At 36.9% G+C, this 20,262-nt stretch overlaps 1 long non-coding RNA gene across 1 annotated transcript; it reads right to left on the bottom strand.

The window, feature by feature from the left end:
• Positions 1–6,066: 6,066 nt before the first annotated feature.
• On the bottom strand, positions 6,067–15,133 carry LOC308194409. Its single transcript, XR_013950513.1, has 3 exons — positions 13,474–15,133; positions 12,059–12,120; positions 6,067–7,737 (listed from the first exon to the last, which is right to left on the bottom strand). It is a non-coding gene; the product is annotated as an uncharacterized lncRNA (long non-coding RNA).
• Positions 15,134–20,262: the final 5,129 nt, after the last annotated feature.

Genomic DNA, 20,262 nt, shown 5'->3' with positions numbered 1-20,262 from the left:
AATACTAGCAAAAGTTTTGTGGTTGGCTGGAAAACTCCCCAATTTGTTATGCATTTTGCTTCACAGAATGTATCTAGCAGAAGCAGTACTATAATCATTACATTGTAATAGCTACTCTTTGCAAGTCCTACTTGCAAATATGAAAAGGTTCTCCTTTTTTAATGTCTGTCTTTGACCTCTCTTCTGTGTAGGTAGTTATTCCTAGAACTGGTTTTCAGCTAAGACAAAAAATTTCCATAAAAGAAAACTCTTTCTTCTCTGATGCCGAGCAATCTGGGATGGTACATTTTGCTCTGGCCCAGGATGAGCAGATTCAAATTCAAATTCAATTTGAATTTCCTACATAATATGGAGTTCTCATCCACTTATTGTCCACCTCAAAAGCACATGTTCCCTTCTGAATCAAAGTGCTCATATTTTCCACTGGAAAATAACTATTCCCTCTGTGTGAAATCATTAAAAATGCTTGGCGTTTGGCTTGAGGGCAACTCAAAAGCAAACTTGTAAATCTTGAAAGTTCCTGTGAAAAAGAATTTTCATCCCTTGGTAAATGGGCCCTTCCAGTGTGTAGCCTGTAGCCATCTAAAAGGTAGCTGGGAGCTGTTGTCAATCACCTAAGCTTCCTCTGTCATCACTCCGGTGAAATAGGTAACTCTATATAGCGATTCATCCAATTCTGAGATAGCTATCTAAGATGGATGAAATACATTGGGCTCTGGAACTATTTTGCTAGGTTGCAGAAGACGCCTGGACAATTAGCTTTGTTATTTGAAGTTAGGTGGAACGGATCACGCTCTCATCCATTTGAATCACTTTGTGTTTTTACAGACAGGGGTTTGAATAAGCAGACAGGAAACTCAGGTTTTATATTCCCATCAATCTTCTACATAGTCGTGGGTAAACTTGTTCCAACACATGTACCAGTATTTCATTCCTATTTTTCTTTGCTTAGTTTGTCCTACAAATGTTTTGGGGCAGGGGAGGGGGAGGGAAGGAGTCTTAAATATAGTCAGGACTTGGTCTTCACAGTCATGGATTTTTAAGTGGAAAGGGTAAGACAATACGTTATGTGGGACCCATATAAAAGTTTAACAGCCATTTACAGTAACTACCTAAGACCTTTCTATTATTCACAGAGAGAGAGATGCAGTTTATGAAGGCAATGCATACTATCTATTGTATTTACAACAAAAGCTAGGTGAAATGAATCTAACCTTAAAAGATAAAATGTTAAATTTACAGATTTTTGGTTTTAACACATTATTGTTTTCAATGCCATCATTCATTTGAACTTGTGTGGCTTTAGTTTTAATTTACTCGTTCTCCAATAGATTGAAGTTACCCTTAGGAATCCAGGAGATTAAAAATAATTATGAAATTACAAGAAATTGAAGGTCTTTCATTTAGGATACAAAAGGTAACAAAATTAAAGTACCTTTTGCCTACTGAGCAAGAACTTGTCTTCATTAAGTGAATAGAAGCTCTGAAGATGCATGCAAGATGGACCATACCCCTTGGGTCTGATGAAAGTAGAAGAACAATTAAGATTGATGTGACTAATATGAATACACCAGTAAGAGCAAGCAATCTGCTGCTGTCTCTGACACAAGTGTGAAAAGTTCCCCCATCAATAAAATGCAGGCTCCGCTATGCTATATATATATATATATATATATATTCCTTAAATATATATAAGGAATTTGTGTCCTTTGTTATGTCAGAGACTCCCAAGTGCACACAGCAGAGAAGTTCATCTGAGCACACTTGTGCTCAGATGTGTGCCCAGAGAGAGGAAAAGTAACATATTCAGAGCACAAAGATGGCCCAGTGAGCTGACAGGAAGAATAAAATTATTTCCCACTGGAACTGAAAATGAACACAAACTTCATCACTATCTGGTCCAAATGCAAAAGTCATTCTTTCCTCCTTGTATTCCTGTATAATAGGGATATATTAAAAGCCACGCTCATAAAACTGCAGAAAACTACGGAGAATGAAAGAGTCTTTATATACCTGAAAACAGTAATGCTGGGGAAAAGGCAGAAGGCAATGCTACTGAAGTGGGATAAGATAGTCTGACAAGATTTAAGACATACAAATGAATTTGGTAGGACGAAGTAAAAAATTTAACTTGTAGAAAGTATGAACTTGCACACAAAGATGCAAGCAAGGCTGTCCTTTATATAGGATGATGGTAACATGCACAAGATTTGTTTCCATAAATAAATAAATAAATAAAACAACTAACCAAACAAACAAAAATAACAACCACAACAACAACGACAACAACAAAACGGCAAAGATAAGCTTCAGTGGTAAGAAAAAAACAAACATCTCTACTGTTATTTTCACATTTGCTATGCAGCATATTTTAATTTGGGTGACTAATAATGTTTTGTTTAGAAGAGCAGTTTTTCTGTAGACATGATGGTCAAAGGTTAAAAATTATCAAGACAGGCACTGTCTCTTGGGGAAAGCTTTTACAACTCTAGACATTTTTTAGGTCTCCCAGAGAAGGTTTTATATAAATATGTTTGCATGGTGGCTGGCTGTTCTCCCTCTCTCCTACCCCCCTTCTAGCTCTCTACGTAGAAATACCACTTCTCCTTACATATTGTGACTCACACTTTGAAAAGGTTACTTTTATGCCCCTTTAGTCATTATCTTGGTCACTGAAAGAGAAATACTTACAGAAAGAAAATTAAATGAGAGCTGTTTTGGCCCAGCTGGTTAGCAGAAAAACGCCTCTCAGGGAGAAATGGCATGGTCTGCATCTATAGTACCAAAGCTGAGCATGCCTGAGCAGGTTCTCTGGCACTGGAGCATGATAATTTATGCTAGTAAAGCATTAGATGTTTTTCTGACATGATTTTGGTCACTTCCAACAAGTTCTTTCCCTGGTCATTTTCTGGACCTGGTTTGGCAGCTGGAGCAGCCCAGGAGCCTTTCCAGCAGGCAGTTCACATGCAGACCTGTTGTGGGGGTTGAAATGGTTTGTTAGAAAAGAAAGAGACATTCTGTACAAGTAGGTCTCATTGCCTGGAGATATGTCTGGATACACTTAATTTGCTGGTGTACATGTGAGATGTGTTCCCATATGTGAGCACAGGAACAACCTAAAATCTTCACTAGAAAAAAATTCCTCAGAGGTAGAAAGGCTCACAGTTATGTTCCACTTAAGATGATTTCATTAAATTGCTTATTTTTAAACCTCAAAGTCTGATCAGGTATTATAGAAAGAAAACCATTTTGTTCTCAGGGGATGGGGTTTTGTCAGTGTTTCTTATGATGGAAACTCATTTCTGGAAGATATCATGATTTGGAAGATACCATGGTAAACACAGCTTTTACTTGCTTAGAGTTAAAGGCATCTTTTTGCCTAATTTATCACACCAATACAATAAAACAAACTAAAGATCATACTGAATAACTGAAGGTGGTCAGAAATATAAATGCTGTATATGCGGTTCCCTTAGGCTAGTGAGGTGAATGTAACAGCCTAGAAAGACGGAAAGACAAAGCAGATAAAAATAATAGACCATATTCAGCACTCCTGAGAAAAGTCAGACAGTTTCCCGAAACAAATAACTACTTCTGCATGTCAAGATTCCATAAGAATAATTACTGCAGCTGACTTGTATTCTATAAAAAACTTTTACATCAAAATTATGTCAGTGACTTTAGAGATTGTACCAGACAACAGGAACTCCAACAGCCGTCATAATTTGAAAGTCTCAGTTTATATCATATAAAATTGATGGTACCTCCTGCTAGCCTTCAATATTGGCCACAGAGTGTTTTTTATGAAGTGAATTAAAATAATAGAGAAATGCAGATTATTGAGGACAAAATTTCTCAAGGGAAACTAAACTGCCAGTTGATATATTTTTAAAAATACTTGAAACATCAGGATGAGCTAATGTAGTCAAAGATCTGGATGTATTCTGTGACATGTATTAGAGGATAATAATTTTCAGAAGAAAAGAGGCTTCAGGTATTATCCTATTTCTGGTCATCGTGGTATTAAAAAGATAATATAGCGCTTAAAAAATGTGTGGTGAAGGCAACAAAACCTTCAGCTTTTGTAGAAAGAGAGTAAGGAGGGCCTTATTAAATTTATTTCCACTGGAGTTATTTAAGAAGGAAAAAAAAAAAAAAGAAATAAACATAAGATTCAACTGCTTTCTGGAGCATATACTTACCATGACATTGGCATCAGTCATACTGTCCAGATAATACCAGACAGGAAAAAACAGGGCAAAGAACTTTATCAAACAATACATTTAAAGCTGTTAGAAAACAGTTATTTGGGTAATAACCAGTATTTGTAATCAAAAAAAATAATGTACAATTTTTGCAGAGGAGGGACAATCAGGTCTAAGATGAAAGACAAGCCTTTTGGTAGCCAATAGTTAGAGATTATCTATCACTGCAAATAACTTAGCATTGACTCATATAAACACAGCTCCTTCAACTCTATCCTCAATCTTCCTCTCAATATTGTGTATTTTAATCTTTGGGCTAAACTGAAAACCTTTCCTAATATGCTAGCAAGTGACTAAAGGAGAGAGAAAATTTTTTCTTTTTTCCTGTCTGTCCTCTGGGTATTTATTTCTCTTCAAACTTATATGGACTAAAATGGGATGGAACAAAAACATAAATGAGAAATAATATCTAGATTATTTTAAAAAGAAAAAAAAAAAGAAGAAAAAATGAAAAAGGCAAAAAAAAAATCTCATATCCTGGTGATCTCTCAATTTTTTATTATTATTTTTTTATCAGGCAGATGGAAAAAATATTTTGGCATCTTTCATTCTTCATATGCAATGAGCTTACTAAAGAACAAATTTCAAAAGAAACGGTAAGGATTGATTTATTTGAAGTGTCAATGGCAGAGAAGCTGTAGTATTTAAGTAAGCTTATGAAAAAGTGAGTTGGTTAAAATCAAGAATAGCTCTGTAGGTGCAGAAACTTTGCTAAAAGGAGTAACTGTATCAGCTCTTACATTAATTTCATATCATCTGGAGAGTGGGGTCTGAAGAACTCATATGCCAAGACACCAGTTATCTGTACCTGAATGGAAACTGAGGTTCATGAAATGGAACCTCAGTGAAAATCAGAGGTTCAGGACATAAAATCAAATTGAGGACATGATCTAGACTTTGACTGTATCAATGTGTGCATTTACATTAACCTGTTTCATAGAAATCTCAAAAATAAAACCCTCAAAGAAGCCTCTGTGTTCCCAGAGTATATTTTCCGTACAATTTCTTGATATTGTATGATCCATATCTATTTCTGGATACAGACCTGGTAATGACAGAAATGTTTTGTAATAAGTAGTCTGTAGACACTTAATATCAGCTGAGCTAGAGCTTGGTGGAGTGTTAGCTAAAGATGGATTCATTGCACAGTCCACAGTAACTAGTGACAAGAAACTTGGAGATACTATTCCTTAAAATTCCTGAAAAGCTATTGGTGAAACAATAGGCACTCTCGATTGTTAGCCTCTGTGAACACTGTGGAAATGTTTGAGGATTAAATGGACTGGCTTTTGTCCACTGCCAATCTGAATTCACAATGAGTTTATTACCAGAGGGATGAACTTTGAAAATATCTTTGAGAGACAAACAAAACAAAACAAAACAAAACAACAAACAAACAAACAACAACAAATAAATACAAACCTAGGCAGAGCAGCAGCTTTGCCTAATGTACCTGGCCATTTTGTTAGGCAAAAGTGTATTCATTTTATGTAAGAAATACTAAACACTTTAATCTGTTCCCCAGATCAGCAGATAACTGGCAATGACCTTTATTTATTCATATCTACTCCTTAATGTTGTAGCCATAATTCCTCCCTTGTGAACCCTCCAAAAATAATAAAAAATAATAAATAGGACAAATCCTGCTATTATTTTTTGTTGTTCTTCTTCTTAATAATGTTTTGATCTATAGAGCTCTTGACATTACTCTTGGGATACCATGATTAAAGAAAATATTTCAAATTATTTTTTTAGGAAAAATTTAAGGAATAGAACAATTAAGAAATAACAACCTAGAGACTTTTATGTTCCCTCCATGGAAATCTTTCAGTTGGTGTTACTCCTTTGAAACATTGTCTTTTGTTGGTGCCCTTTTCTCAACCACAAATTACAGTAGAACATTTTATTTTTATTTATTTATTTATTCACAGCAGTAAAGAGTAGTGAGAATATCATGATATCCTTGACAACTGAGTGTATTACACAATTACACCTTTCTTAGATGGCAAATAGATTTTCTCTTTCCCTTTTGATTATACCTACATTGCTCACTTTCTGCACAAGCTTAATTATACTGGCAATCAGTGTGTGTAGTTATAATAAAACCCATCAGATTTAGTCCATGGTCTGTTGCCATTTTAATGTCCAATATCCAAAGAACCCTGTTCTGTAACAGTGAGGTCCTTTTCTATTCCTTAAGTGGGTGTGTGAGAGACACCAGTGACCTTCAATCTCGAATAGCTGACGAGTGGGATTAGATGTGGAGACAGGTACTAAGCAGACGACAGGTATGGGGGCCAGACTTCTAAGAACAGGGACTCAGCAGCTACTGGAAGGAAGTGTGTGCACTCCACTTGTGTGTTTGTGCGTGTGCTTTTATTGGGAATACATGTCCAGGATCTCTTCTAGTTGGACAAAGGGTGGGGGACTGCAGCAGCCTGACTATTGGGTGAGGATGTAAGGACTACCCTGGGTCAGAAAGTCAAATGGATTTTGTCTCTAGTGAATTGGGAAAGAAAACCTCCCTGGATCCTGAAGCATTCCAGAGTTGGAGTCCCTTAAAACACAGAAGTATAAAGTCACTCCAGAATTTCTTAGAGAAAAACTCAGGTTTTGTATGTTCTACAATTCAGTTTAACAAAATGGCACTTGCCTATAGTTCCTTAAAGCCAAGATGTTTTCTCAGCACTTTCAACCCTTACAACAACACTTTCTTCTTGGTTTGCAGTGATAGCCACTGTTTATGTTTATGTTTTACAAGCATTTTTCGTGAAACAATAAAAGCAAATTGATCTCATCTTTCTCACTTTTCAATCTGAATTCCTATGTTTTGCAGTTAAACAATATGATTTATATATATTTATTGATACAACACAGAGTTTCAGTTAAATGTCAGAACTGCAACTTTTTTAAATGTTTTAACCATTTTGGATTGTCTTCTGTCATTTCATAATTTAAATATAATTCACGTAAAAATTACTATATAAAGAATATACCCTAATAGGTGAAGATCTTGCTTAAAAATGTAGTTTATAATTACTGACAACTTCTGCATCTCCTTCACCAAAACAAAACTCCACAGAACATTGCCACCTTTAACATCTAATACAACTACCTAATAACCGCCTCATAACCAGTGAGGTCTAACACTATATATCTATTATTGTCTAATATTGCACCTCTGAAAATGTCAGTGCCCAAGTGATCATTCTTTGGTAACTTGCTATTTAGTAGCTCTGTGCCATGGCAACTGCCTAGAGTAAATCTAGACTTTCAACTTTGCCCTGTCTCACAAACTCATAAAGCCAACAAAACTGAAACCCTGCTGAAAGAGTTAGTTCTTACTTTCAGTGATTTCTGAGATGAAGACATCAAGAAGAGAAACTTCAGTATGTTGCTTGTCACTCTTCACATTTTTTATATTCCAGTGCATTTCAGTATAAGGGTGTAACAGTGATTCTGTAGTCATTATCTGTATAAAGGAGTGACAAAACAAAATATGTCAGAGGCTTTTATAGCCCATGAGCAGTCACAGCTACTGGCTATCCAGCACCACAGTTGACAGTTTACACTTATTTAGTACTACGTAGATATTAAGTTAAGATAGGGCTGTCTACCATCTAAGACTGTTCAAGAGTTATGATGATAATAAGGAATTAATTTAGTTCATAGTTCAGCTGTTACTCCCCACCTCCCACCTTGAGTATCACTGCATCTCTGACCAGATTGCCTATCACCTCCATCAATTTAACCAACTCAACCAACACAATGATTTTATCAGCAGAACTGAGACTTTAGAGAAAGATGATATTAAATTCAGATAGTCTGACAGTCAGTCCCCTTTACATCTTATCTGTCACCCCAATCAATGCTGATGTTAAACAAAAACAATGACAGTTTGCAGTCCTTGTCTAACTCAGAGGTCTGTACTTTTATATTTGGCAAATTTCTTTTCCATTACAGAGATTTTCTAGAAATAAAATTGCTTTCCAGGGATCTCTGAGATGTTTCATCAGACTGCACAATGTTGCACTAGGCCAAAGATATCAAGTGCACCAAACTGGTTCATTTAATATAGGCATCTTATAAAACACTATAGTATAAAAACAAAACATTAAATACATAGATAAATATGGCTAGTATCTGAATGGCTTAGAAAGTAACATGGGTGGAAATTTCCATGTGAGGACAGAAATGTCACTAAGAGCTGTTTGAAGATGGAACACTGAGACACAGAGACAAAGGAATTAAATGGCAAAAAAACACCACTACAAATAAAATTTAGACACTGAGAATTAATCTAGAATGTGGCATGAAGGGTTTTTCTGCAGCGAGGGGAATGAATCTTCCCTAAACTTACTTCTTCTCCTTGTAAGGTGCTCTGCTGAGAAACAAAGGCAGATGGTAGGAAATGGTGTGGAAGGGGTTGTATTATGCTGGTCTGCACAAGTTTCATAGTCACGGAGTTTCTCCTGTAGATAGATATCTACAGGTATCTAACTTTCTACTTCCAAATACTGAGGTAATTTCTTTATCTTCAGTGAAGTTTTAAGAGGAATAGAGAGATTTGCCTTATTACTTACTGTCTATTATCCAATAAATGTAAGCTAGAGGGTGTGCTTTAGCAAAATATTTAATTGTAAAATGGCATTTTCTATTATCCTGGTGAAATGAGAGGAAAAGAAAGGAGACTAATAAATAAATTAATTAATTAATTAATTAATGCTCTCTAGTGCAGTACTTAGCATATTTTTCTTGGAGTTTATTTGGTAACTATACTGCAACTCTGAGGCTTAAAACTGAGACACTAATTCACTGATGTTCTTTCAAATATTTTATCATGAATATATCTGAAACATTTGGGTACAAATCATCCCACATATTTCAGGTATTCATAGTTGGTTTGGTATATAAATTTCATTGTTAGAACACCAAATCTGATTTGGTTCAGAGTTTGGTCTTGTTTTAGAATTCATTGTCTCCTTTTACAAATGCTGAGACACATTGGTTGGGAGAGACCTATGCACCACTTTGACTCCATAACTTAAACTCTATGAACTGAAAAATGTCTAAAAGAACCAACCAGAAATAAATTACATGAAAAATGTAAAATTAGGCAGAACAAACATCTAAATTTTCTCCAAGACAAATGAAACATTTGCAGTATTATTCTTGTGACCGATCTTGGTTGCTTCAACAACTCCTGGTATCTGCTTCTGTGATACACTCCTAAAAAGTTGTAGGATTTGAAGAGATGCTGGAAATGCATTAGCAAATAACAAGTAGTGAAACTTGTTTCATGGTGTGCTACTCATTTCTCACTTTCCTTCCACTTCATTTACCACAGTTCCAAATAAAGAAAATATAAATCAAGAGGAGAGAAACCCAGCTATCAAGAGACCACAAAGTCTTCTGTAAAGAAGCAAGCTGAATTATCATGCATAAATTGATAAAAATAAGACAAGATAATAACAAGTGCAAAGATACCTGACAGCCTAATTTGCACTTATATGGAAGATCCCAATGCCCAGACTTGATGTACAACATATGCAAATCAATTAGTCTTCCTCTTAAAAGTTTGATGTTAAAATGGATTTGCAGTAGGTTAGTATTTTATGTAAATAAATACTAGGGTTTAGTTCAGCAGAGAAGCGTAAGCACTATATTACCAATCAGCTACTTTTTGGCCACAGCAAAACAACCGGTAAGAACTAAGGATTTTCTTGTCTATGCAGTGTGCAGATATAAACAAACAAACAAAAATCCACCATTCTACAGGTACCTTAAAGGAGGCTGTAGCGAGGTGGGGCTTGGTCTATTCTCCCACGTGCCTGGTGACAGGACGAGGGGAAATGGAATAAAGTTGCACCAGGGGAGGTTTAGGTTGGCGATTAGGAAGAACTTCTTTACTGAAGGGGTTGCTAGTCATTGGAATAGGCTGCCCAGGGAAGTGGTTGAGTCACCATCCCTGGAGGTCTTTAAAAGACGTTTAGATATAGAGCTTAGTGATATGGTTTAGTGAAGGACTTGTTAGTGTTAGGTCAGAGGTTGGACTAGATGATCTTGGAGGTCTCTTCCAACCTAGATGATTCTGTGATTCTGCACCTAAGTATCACTGAAATCACCTAAGTCCAAAATTCAGATCCCAAATGCGCCTTTTTAGCTGTCACATAACTTACGAGCACTGATATGGCTTCAGATCAAGGTTGGCTCTACCCTATTTTTCTTTCTCCACTAATGTTTGTAAAGTGGTAGAATGTCTACACATCAGAAGAGAGTGAGCAACAAAGGTTGTCTGTTAACTTTGCAGCTGGTTTAGAACTTCTGTAAGGACTTTAACATGATCCCACATGACATCCTGATCTCCAAATTGGAGAGAGATGGATTTGAAGGGTGGACCATTCAGTGGATAAGGAATTGGCTTGAAGACCACATCCAGAGAGTGGTGGTCAATGGCTCTATGTCCAAGTGGAGACCAGTGACAAGTGGTGTCCCTCACTGGTGTCTGTCTTGGGACCAATGCTGTTTAATATCTTTATCAACAACATAGACATTGGGATCCAGCACACCCTCAGCAAGCTTGCGGATGATATCAAGCTGAGTGGTACAGTGGATACAATAGAAGGAAGAGATGCCATCCAAAGGACACTGGACAAGCTAGAAAAGTAGGCTCACATGAACTTAATGAAGTTCAACAAGTCCAAGTGCAAGGTGCTGGTTTTTTTTTTTTTCTTTTCCTCAGGAATGTCTTCTTAGGTTCCAGGAGTACTTTTTCTCTTGAGAGCTCTTTTATACCTTTCTCTTTCAAGTAGTCACCTAGTCCACTAGTCCAGTACCTGTAGGTCAACGTCCTTCATGAGGAGGTAGTCTGATGATAGGATCCATTATTTTTTCTTGTCTCTCTAGTCAGATTATGACTGAATGCTGTCCAAAGGCACCTTGGAAATGTCCAGAACGGAAGGGAGTATTAATGAAGAATGTTCTTCCCAGTGCTTCCCTCTTTTTGTCTTCAGATACCATGAAGTTTTGTTTATATGCTAATATATATATAGTAATGCAGTTATTTCATCTCCAAGTTTCCATAGAACTCTAAAGGTGATACCATATGGTTCTGGTAATTTGTTAGTGTTCATTGTGTCTATTTGTATTATAATTTCTTCCATAGTTACTTTCACAGCTAATCGATTCTACACTAATTGGAACACTTCCAACATAGTCTGGGAATCCCATGTTGAAGTCTGGTCCAGAAACATATCCCCTGCCTATCTGGACAAAATGTAGGAGATTTTTCTCTATCCACCTTCATGGTTAGACACAAATACCATCGAGGATAGAGAAAGTGGTTATTCCTTTAATCCAGTATATTCATGGTGTCCCTGATTTTGGGCTTTCATTCCATCCTTTGGTGGTCAGGGTTAAAACCGAGATAGAGAATATTTCAAAAACTATGTTTAGGTATTCAAGAAAAGAGTCTCCTAAGCCTCCTGCTGAAACTGCTAGCCTTTATAGAACAACTAAATATTCATTGGACAAAAGACTCTATGATAATAGTGATTAGAGTATTTGTGTGGCAGGGGAGACATGAGTTCCTGACATATCCTAATGAATATTTACATAATTTCATACAAAGTATTCACTGGAGCAGAAACACCAAGTTGCCTAATCACTTACCTATAGAATCATAATTTTCTTGCCTTTCAGCTCAATTAATTTCTAATCACACCTCACAAAGGGGAACAGCCTCAAGAGTAGGTACTATCTTCAAAGAATGTCTTAACATTTTGAGCATTTACCTGATGTCAGTGTCCAAAGTCACTCAAAAACTGAAGGTATTGCTTCACACTTCTTCAGGATCCTGTACAAAAAAGGAATACGATCTCTTTTTTCTCTGGTCCCAATTTTTGGAAAAAGTTGTACTTTGTTAACATTTTTTTTTGTGAGAATTTTCAGCATTTTGAATCACAAATCAAAGAAGCCATTAAAATCTCTGAGATCACTGTGGATTGGACTAAGGCATTTTAGAATACTTAGGAAACTGGGGAAATGGGAGCATCTCAAGACTTTTAAGTGACAGCACTGCTCTGGATGGAACAAGGCAAATGCTTCTCTGTGTTCTGATCTGTTTCATTCTGACAGCACTGCTTGCCATTATGAGGTAACTTGTAGCAACTGGAAGCAAAGGCAATGAAAATCTTCACACTAAAATAAATTCATAAATGAACCTTAGTGGCTTTGGAGTAGGGATATAATCAAATATGTTTCCTTCAGAAAACATCAGCATGTTAACCCTCATCTGCAAAATTAAACATTTCAACCAAATGCACAGAAAAGGAAAGGGGTGGAGAAGGAAAGAGAGAGGTTTCAACCTTTCAGCTTATTGTAGGCTAGGTCAAAGTTTAGAGACACCATTTTTCCCTTCACAGATCATCTGCCCCAGATTACCAGCCTAATATATTCATGGCAAAGGAGACAAAAAATTAAGTGGAAGCTACTCTGTGGCTTTTAGGTCTGAAATTTTATAGTTCAGTCCTGCTGCTATCCATACTGCCTACTTTGAATCCAAAACTTTGACTTGGTCCTATTTTGTTTTTATTTTTTATCACAAGATAGTGTGCTCCTTTTCATGGAGTAGGCTTTTTCACACTGGTGGTTCACCAGTGATTCCAAAACCAGAGTCCTGCTATGCTGTAAAAGGAACTAGAAACTTCACTGTGATTTGAGGTACTAGGATGAGCTGAATTGAAGAAGTAGAGGAAATTTGGAAACTGTCTGACTACAGAGAGCCTGTTCACATTACTGTTGAAGTATTTGTACTCAAATAATTTTTGCCTTGTCTGATAAATTCTGTTCTATTTTACTTTATTAGTCTATTTACTCTGTAAGTCTGTTTTGTCTATTTCTTACTTCTCAGGGTAAAACACCAATGCAAGTGATTATTTTCTGATGAGAAAAGGAGGGAAAAATGCTTAAAAAAATGCTAAAAAAAAAATCAACCCAAACCAAAAAAATATATTGCCAGTCTTCTGCTCTCATAGTTTCAATAAGTGGTTAGTTATCTTCTGTAATGTTAAACACAAGACATAGTGGAAGGATTAAAAAAAATAAAAGAGAGAGAGATTGCATCTCAGACTGTGGAGAGAAAAGTTTAGTAGCTAGAATTCAAACACATTTTGCATTTTTAGTTTAACTTTTCCATTTGTTCACTTACCTCTGAAAGCTGTGAGGAGCCCAGCATCTGATCTTTGCTGAAGCCTATGCAGGGTTTGCACAGGAGGCTTTCTTCTCCCTGTGTTGCCTGAGGAGCTCCATGTTGCAAGTTTTCTTAACCCATCTACAAAGTGAGCTTACTGGTTCCTCAGTGCTCCAGAAAATATAGCAGTAGCTGATCTTTCAAGGCAAAGCCACTCAAAAGAATAATGGGAACGATTTCACACAGCACATTAACAGCCAGCAGAACTCTGGAAGATCTGTGTTCAGTTTGCTCCTCTGCTTTACAGGACTTGACTCCCCACATCTTGGGTTTTTGCAATCTGCTTAGCCACCAGACTCGAGGCTGCTTGGAAGGAGGGCAGAATGCTTGAACAATGCCAGCTGAAAAGTCTTGAAGTGTGCAGAAAAAGAATCCAGACTTCACTGGGCTGGAAAAAGAAGATGAAAACTGGGGCAGATCTGGCAGGAAGGCTGGGGACCTCCTCTGGGAGTTCTTGGCTCCAGCTTCAAGGGTTGTTTATATGTTTTTCCCAATTGTGATTTCATGTAAAATCCATAATGTCTGAGCAGCAGCAGTCAGGACCTCAGTCTGTTTCTGCCCACAGCCACTGATGAGTGCTATAAGCACCAGACTGCTATATGGAGCAGGAATTAAAACATCCCTTGGGGCAGCTAGAGCGATCCTCCCTCTTTAAAGTTATATTAGGCTCACTAATGTCTTCACTTAATGAATAAAGACCATCAGCAAAAGTTATGTCCTCTACCTTTGCTCTCCCCCTCCAAACATATTCCCTTTAACCAAATCTTGGCAACTACATCCATATCTATCATCCCCAGACTTTCTTTTTTGCAAGTCTCTCTAGCAGGATCTACAGAAGGTTCACTGAGAACATACAGCTGGTATCTCAGCTGCCTGATTCCTAAATGGACTGAGCCAAAGACAGAACAACCTGCCAGCTCTCTGTAGCCAGCACTGCCTTGCTGTTCACAATCAGATTTTTGCAAATATCCTGTCACTGGCCTAAAAATACTTAGATTTACTCAAGAGAGGCAGGGAGGGACAAAGGACTCATACCCTGCTCTCCCATCTCATTATAGTCCCCTGCATCATATGCTATAGCTGGAGTTGCTTAGTTAACTCCTGGACACAGACTTGTTTTCTGTAGGGGGAGAATTTTCTCTCTTTGTTGGTTGCTCACAAGCATACTCTGAGCTGTCAGTTGAGAGGGATCAATGAACTGATACAGAGTAGGAAACATACTGTGCTTGTTTCCTGAGAGATAATCAATACTGCCAGGGAGAAACACGGAGAGATGCATAGAAGCTGAGCTGCGTCTCCTAGGAGATGAATGTTTCACTATATCTCTGGCCAGTTATAGATAATTTTATTAAATAGACTGATAAGTAGACTTAAATTATTAATTTTTGAGGGGCAGAAGGGATCAGACTGAAATATCGTTGTCTTTTTTTGATATTTTTTGTTAATTGTCTGGGGATAAACATGAAAACTGTTCCACAGTATGACACATGGGGCCTATGTTGATCATTATATAAGCTGTATGTTACCTGCTGACTTGGGCTATGTGCTTTTCATGTAGTAGTTCAACTATAAGTTATTGATCTTCTGCTGAATTTACAAGAAGGAAATTCTAAGACTTGCATAAAGTAATAATGTTTGTAAAGTTAAACAGAAGTTATAATCTTTCTTTTCAGCCAAAGAAACTAAATTATGTTTAGCTTTCTTTATCTCCATTAGTTAGTAAACAGGTTGTAGTCTTGGATATTAGGAGAAAAATTAAGAGAAGATTATTTTCTGCTCACCAATATCTAGAAAAGACAATTAAGAATGAATAACAGCATCTGCATCTCTCTGTTGATCACCAAATTGATTATAAGTGAAGTGCACACTTCACTTATATGGGTAACAATATCGACAGTTCCCCCAAAAGTCTTATGCACTGACAATACAACTCAGAAACTTATTTCCAATCTAGAGATCAAGGAAAAATCTCTGAGTAAATGTTACAAGCTACGGTCATTTACAGTTCCACAGGTGAAATTATTTAGTCACACAAAGGTACATTTAAAAGTCATTATCTGGGACTCATGGTATCTAAATTCACTACAGGTGCCAATCTCTTGTCATTCAAAACACTTAAAAATCAAAGAATTCTTCATAAAGCACAATGACCAGACTAATTTTAGGAGGTTGTGGAGGGCATTGTCTTTTATTGAGCATGTAACTAGTCATTAGATCTGAAACTTGTACTGAAGACTCACTCATCCAAACCTTATGTCCTTATTTCTTGGATGTAAAGGCACATAGTTCAATGATCAGCCAGAACGTTAATTATTACTCTATGGCAGGTATGGGAGGAGCTGTGACCAGAAAAGTGTTTCTGAACTTCATTGTCTCTAAAAGCAGCCCTTCAGGCAGTAAAATTCAAGGGTTGCCACAAGTCTCTCTTCAGAGCTTCAGCTCTATCAGGTATCCCATCAAAGTGAAGGGAAAAACCTTACTTCTCACAGATTGCATCTTCCTGATTTTCAGTGCTATCATGACAGTGTGGTAAGGGAGTTCACAAACTCCAGTTTACAGGCCAAACGTCAGGTTTGCCTTTTCTGGACCTAACAGCTATTTACAATGCAACTTTTAATAAACAAACAAGTTAAAGGGGCACCTCTTTTCATCTGGACTCATCTGAAAACCTTTGCTCTTATCCTGAATGCAGTTTTCTGTACCTCTACCAAAACAATATAATTTTTGTACCACACGTTTTGGTCACTGCCCTGCAACAATAGGTGGGCCTACTGAGGCAGTATGCATAATCATGTGGGTTTCCTTGGCTAGATACAACATAGGAACCAGCAGACATTTCTGTAAGACATACTGAAGACATTCCTGCTGCTCCATCGAGTAGTTTATTATTGCTAGAGCACCATAAGTGAACAGAAAGCCTTGCAAACACATACAGAGACATGGTGCCTGCTGAGAGAAATTTACAGTGTAGACAACCAAGTGATAAGAGATCAGGTATAAGAACTCACACTGCATACATTGGGCAAAACTCAACACCTTTTTTTTTTTTTTTTTTCCCTTTTCCCTTTCCTTTTCTCTTTCTCTTTCTCTTTCTTTACATGGAACATTACAGCCCATATTTTTATTTGCTTACTTTTTGCTGCTTTTTTTTTTTTGCCTTTAAAAAGATGATGAAATTTGATGAGAAAGAGAGAGCCATGTATTCACATAGTGAAATAAAATCCACATCCCATTTCCTTCCATGTTGTAGATTCCATGATCTCTTCAGAGAAGAGGACTATTAAAAGATATTTTGAAATGTTTCCTCCTTATTCCCATGCACCAGAATTCCTGAAGGTCTAATTTTGAAAGCTTTACAGCATCATGTCCAGCACATCCCACATCATCTGTTGCATATACAAACTCCTCAGATCCATGAGGAGATTAACAATATTTAAGAGGGTATTAGAGCAATCTCCTAGGTATTGGGAGAGAAATGTATGACTGCACTTCTGATTAGAGAGGTTTGCTGTTTAGTATCTGTGTTAGATTGGCTCTGTTCTCAGCATATGCTTTAGCTTTAAGGAGAATCAAGCATTCCAGCTAAGCAATATAGCCTGGGACTCTAACTCCACAGAAAAACTCTGGTTGCCTTTTTCAAGTATGGAATAAAATCTGTATTTGTACAACCTACAGACATTGAGAGTTAAACATCTGAAAGAGCAGACCTTAGTGGGTATCTGCAGGATTTCAAGCTTGGCATTTGAAGCCCCAAGTTCATATCCCAAATTCACATTTTTATTAGCCTATAACTTCAATTCCCTGACCTTTGAGACAAATCCTAGAGCACCATCCTTCTAAAATTCGTATGAGACTGAGCAAGGTCTGATGATAGGCACTGCAATGTCAGCAGTACATCCTCTCTAGTAGACCCAAACCATCTAAGCCCAGGCATTTATATGTACTTCAGGCCCAGTGTTTATACCAATTGGCAGGGGGTAGTACTGAGCTGCCTCAGATCACCCAGGGTGAATTCCCTCTTAAAGTGGAAGTTCTAAAAGAAGTTGAAAGGCAAAGCAAATGAGCTTGGGCCCAGTAAAGCACTATACATTTCAGATACAATCTATTTTGTACATAGACTCTGTACTGTCCTGCACAGCCCCATTGACTCATGGAGTCATTTAGGGCTGACAAGAGATGTCAGCAGGATGATGGCAGTACAGTCTGCTCCAGTGGGAAGCTCTTCTAAAAGTCCTTTTGACTGTCCATATGTACCATTATTTATGGGAAACTCTAAATCTACATTATTTATGGGAAACTCTAAACCTACAATTCACCTTTGCTATTTGAGGCACTGTGGTATGCACAGTGCAAGGCTTATGCTTTCAAGGAGAGATCAGGTTTTCTTTTCACAACTATTTTTCACATGTGTAATTATAGTTATTTCCTAGAATAGGAGTAGTTCCTGGCTGATTTCTGTGTAGGCAAAAGAGAGAAGCATCCTTGCCAAATGACAAGAACAATGAAAATTTGCAGAAAGTGGATTGTATTGCCTGATCAAGCAGACTGCTGAGTACCCTCTCATAAGTATTACCTTATTTCAAATTTAAAGAAAAGGATATCACATCTCTTTGTAATGTGCTTAGAGATGTACTGATGAAAACAGCTCTTTAGGGGCTAAGTGCCATTGCTATGATATTACAAGTGGACCACATGCAGCAACAAATCCTATTCTCCTGAATTTAAAGGCTGTATTCAATCACTTTGTTTTCCTGTCCTATTGTTCTATGTACATTGTAAGGTTAGCTTATTACAACGATAGAGCCATGCTGAGATTGTTTCCTGCAGAAATCCTCACTTGCTCAAAATACATTTGTGATATTTAAAAATATTCAAGTAAGCATCTACTTGTCTGTCTGTTGTATAGGGATAGCTTGTGGTAACTGAAATCTCACCATTCATGTTGTATATTGCTGCTTGTATCTGACTTCCTCCTTTCAATGAAGAACTGAAGCCCTAAAATACCTTAAACAGGCTGTTCTCGTGGTTATCATAGAGGAAACAGAAAATGAACTTAAATCAGAAACCAGCTTTTTGGGTTAACAGATCAGCTTTTCCCTTGGGGAAAATAAATAACAAATAAATAAAATTATATAACAATAAAAATAAATAAAATAAATAAAAATAAATAAAATAAAATAAATAAATAAAATAAATAATAAATAAATAAAATTCCTGCCCCCCCAATTTCCTCTTTCTTTCTCAGTTGCTGTGGGATAACATTGGAAATGGAAAGATTTTATTCAAGGACTGGATTAATGGCCATGTGTAGAAAGAGGAGAAACAAAGCCTTCTGCCTAAATAAACAGGAAGATATAAAACCATCTGCACATCCAAATCCCATGGCAGCACAACAGTAACAAATAAAGGCTAATCTAATAAGAACAATATTGATTCTTGGATATTATATCTATTATTATTTAATTAAAATTTGGGAAGAACTCCTCTCTTAACATTTCCCTGAAGTACTAAAAACAATGATCACATTACACTGGAACGCAAGCTTTAAAGAATTTGAAATTCAGCTAGAGTTCTTCCAGTGAGAGTATAAAAATCCATTTACTTCACATCCTCTTAAATCCTCTTAGTGCCTTAACAGATTAGTATGAAAAGGGGGAAGGAACCGTTTTTTTTTATTTTAATTGAACTGGATGTTAGTTTTCTCAGCTAGGTTTGATGAAGGGGTGAGTTATCAGGATGGAGTGGTGAGGGATTTCATTCAATTGTAACCACTCCTCTTAATGGGTTGGCAAGTACAGGGAAGGACACTTTAGTTTTATGAATGCTGCATTTAGCTACTCTCCAAAACATAGCTTGGGGAGTTGTACTCATGTTGGCCTTGTCATAGTCATTGTTTTGATTGGTGAGATTTTCTGTATGGATTAACAGAGTGGCTCAGTTTGAGGACATTTTGTCTATAGGCTCTGTAGTCCCACAAGCATGGGAAAACAGAGAACCAGAAAAATGTAGATGGATTCCCTGGAAGTGCTTATAAACCAGAGTGTGACTATCTGTCTTGTGTCTTCCTTGGTGGGTCAAACTTAAAACTCCATGAGTCTGAGCTTAGTGTTAACTGATAGATGTGGTCACGCACTAGAATTTTATACTTCATTAAAGGTTCACACAGGACACAATGTTCAGTGCTCAGCTTTTGGCAATAGTAAAATATGTTTTGGTTCACATTGTTCACCTCCATCTGTACAGAGCCCCACATACTTTGTTTTCTGTAATGGCCAGACTGTTTCTTCTTTCCTATATAAATAAAAATGACAAATATTTAGGAGAATATTTTCCAAAGAAATACAAATCACTCCCTATTTCAATTTCAATGACCAATAGTCTATAGGTGATTATAGTTGCACAACAACGTTTCATATCATTTTCTTGGGATCTATGAAGCCAGTATTCAAATATACTTGCACACTTGGTTTATTGTATGTGTCATGTCTACTTTCAGTAATGTAAAATGTAGGTGTTCAGATAAAACAATTCAATATAATTCTTTGTATACTCTGTGGCCAGAGGTAGATACCATACTTCTTAGGGTGATTTAGAAAGAAAACATGACTTGGGTCAAGCTGCATGGAAAATTACCCCCATCTCCACCTCTTAGTAAAGTCATTTTATTTCTTTGAATTCCCATCTGGAAGAAATGCAAAATACTGGTTAACCTGCTTTGCTGAATAATCTGAGAACCATGAAAACCAG

Source organism: Anser brachyrhynchus, assembly GCF_964034855.1.
Source record: "Anser brachyrhynchus genome assembly, chromosome: 4".
In the NCBI taxonomy this organism is placed as follows: domain Eukaryota; kingdom Metazoa; phylum Chordata; class Aves; order Anseriformes; family Anatidae; genus Anser; species Anser brachyrhynchus.
This window is presented reverse-complemented; position numbering and strand designations above follow the sequence as displayed.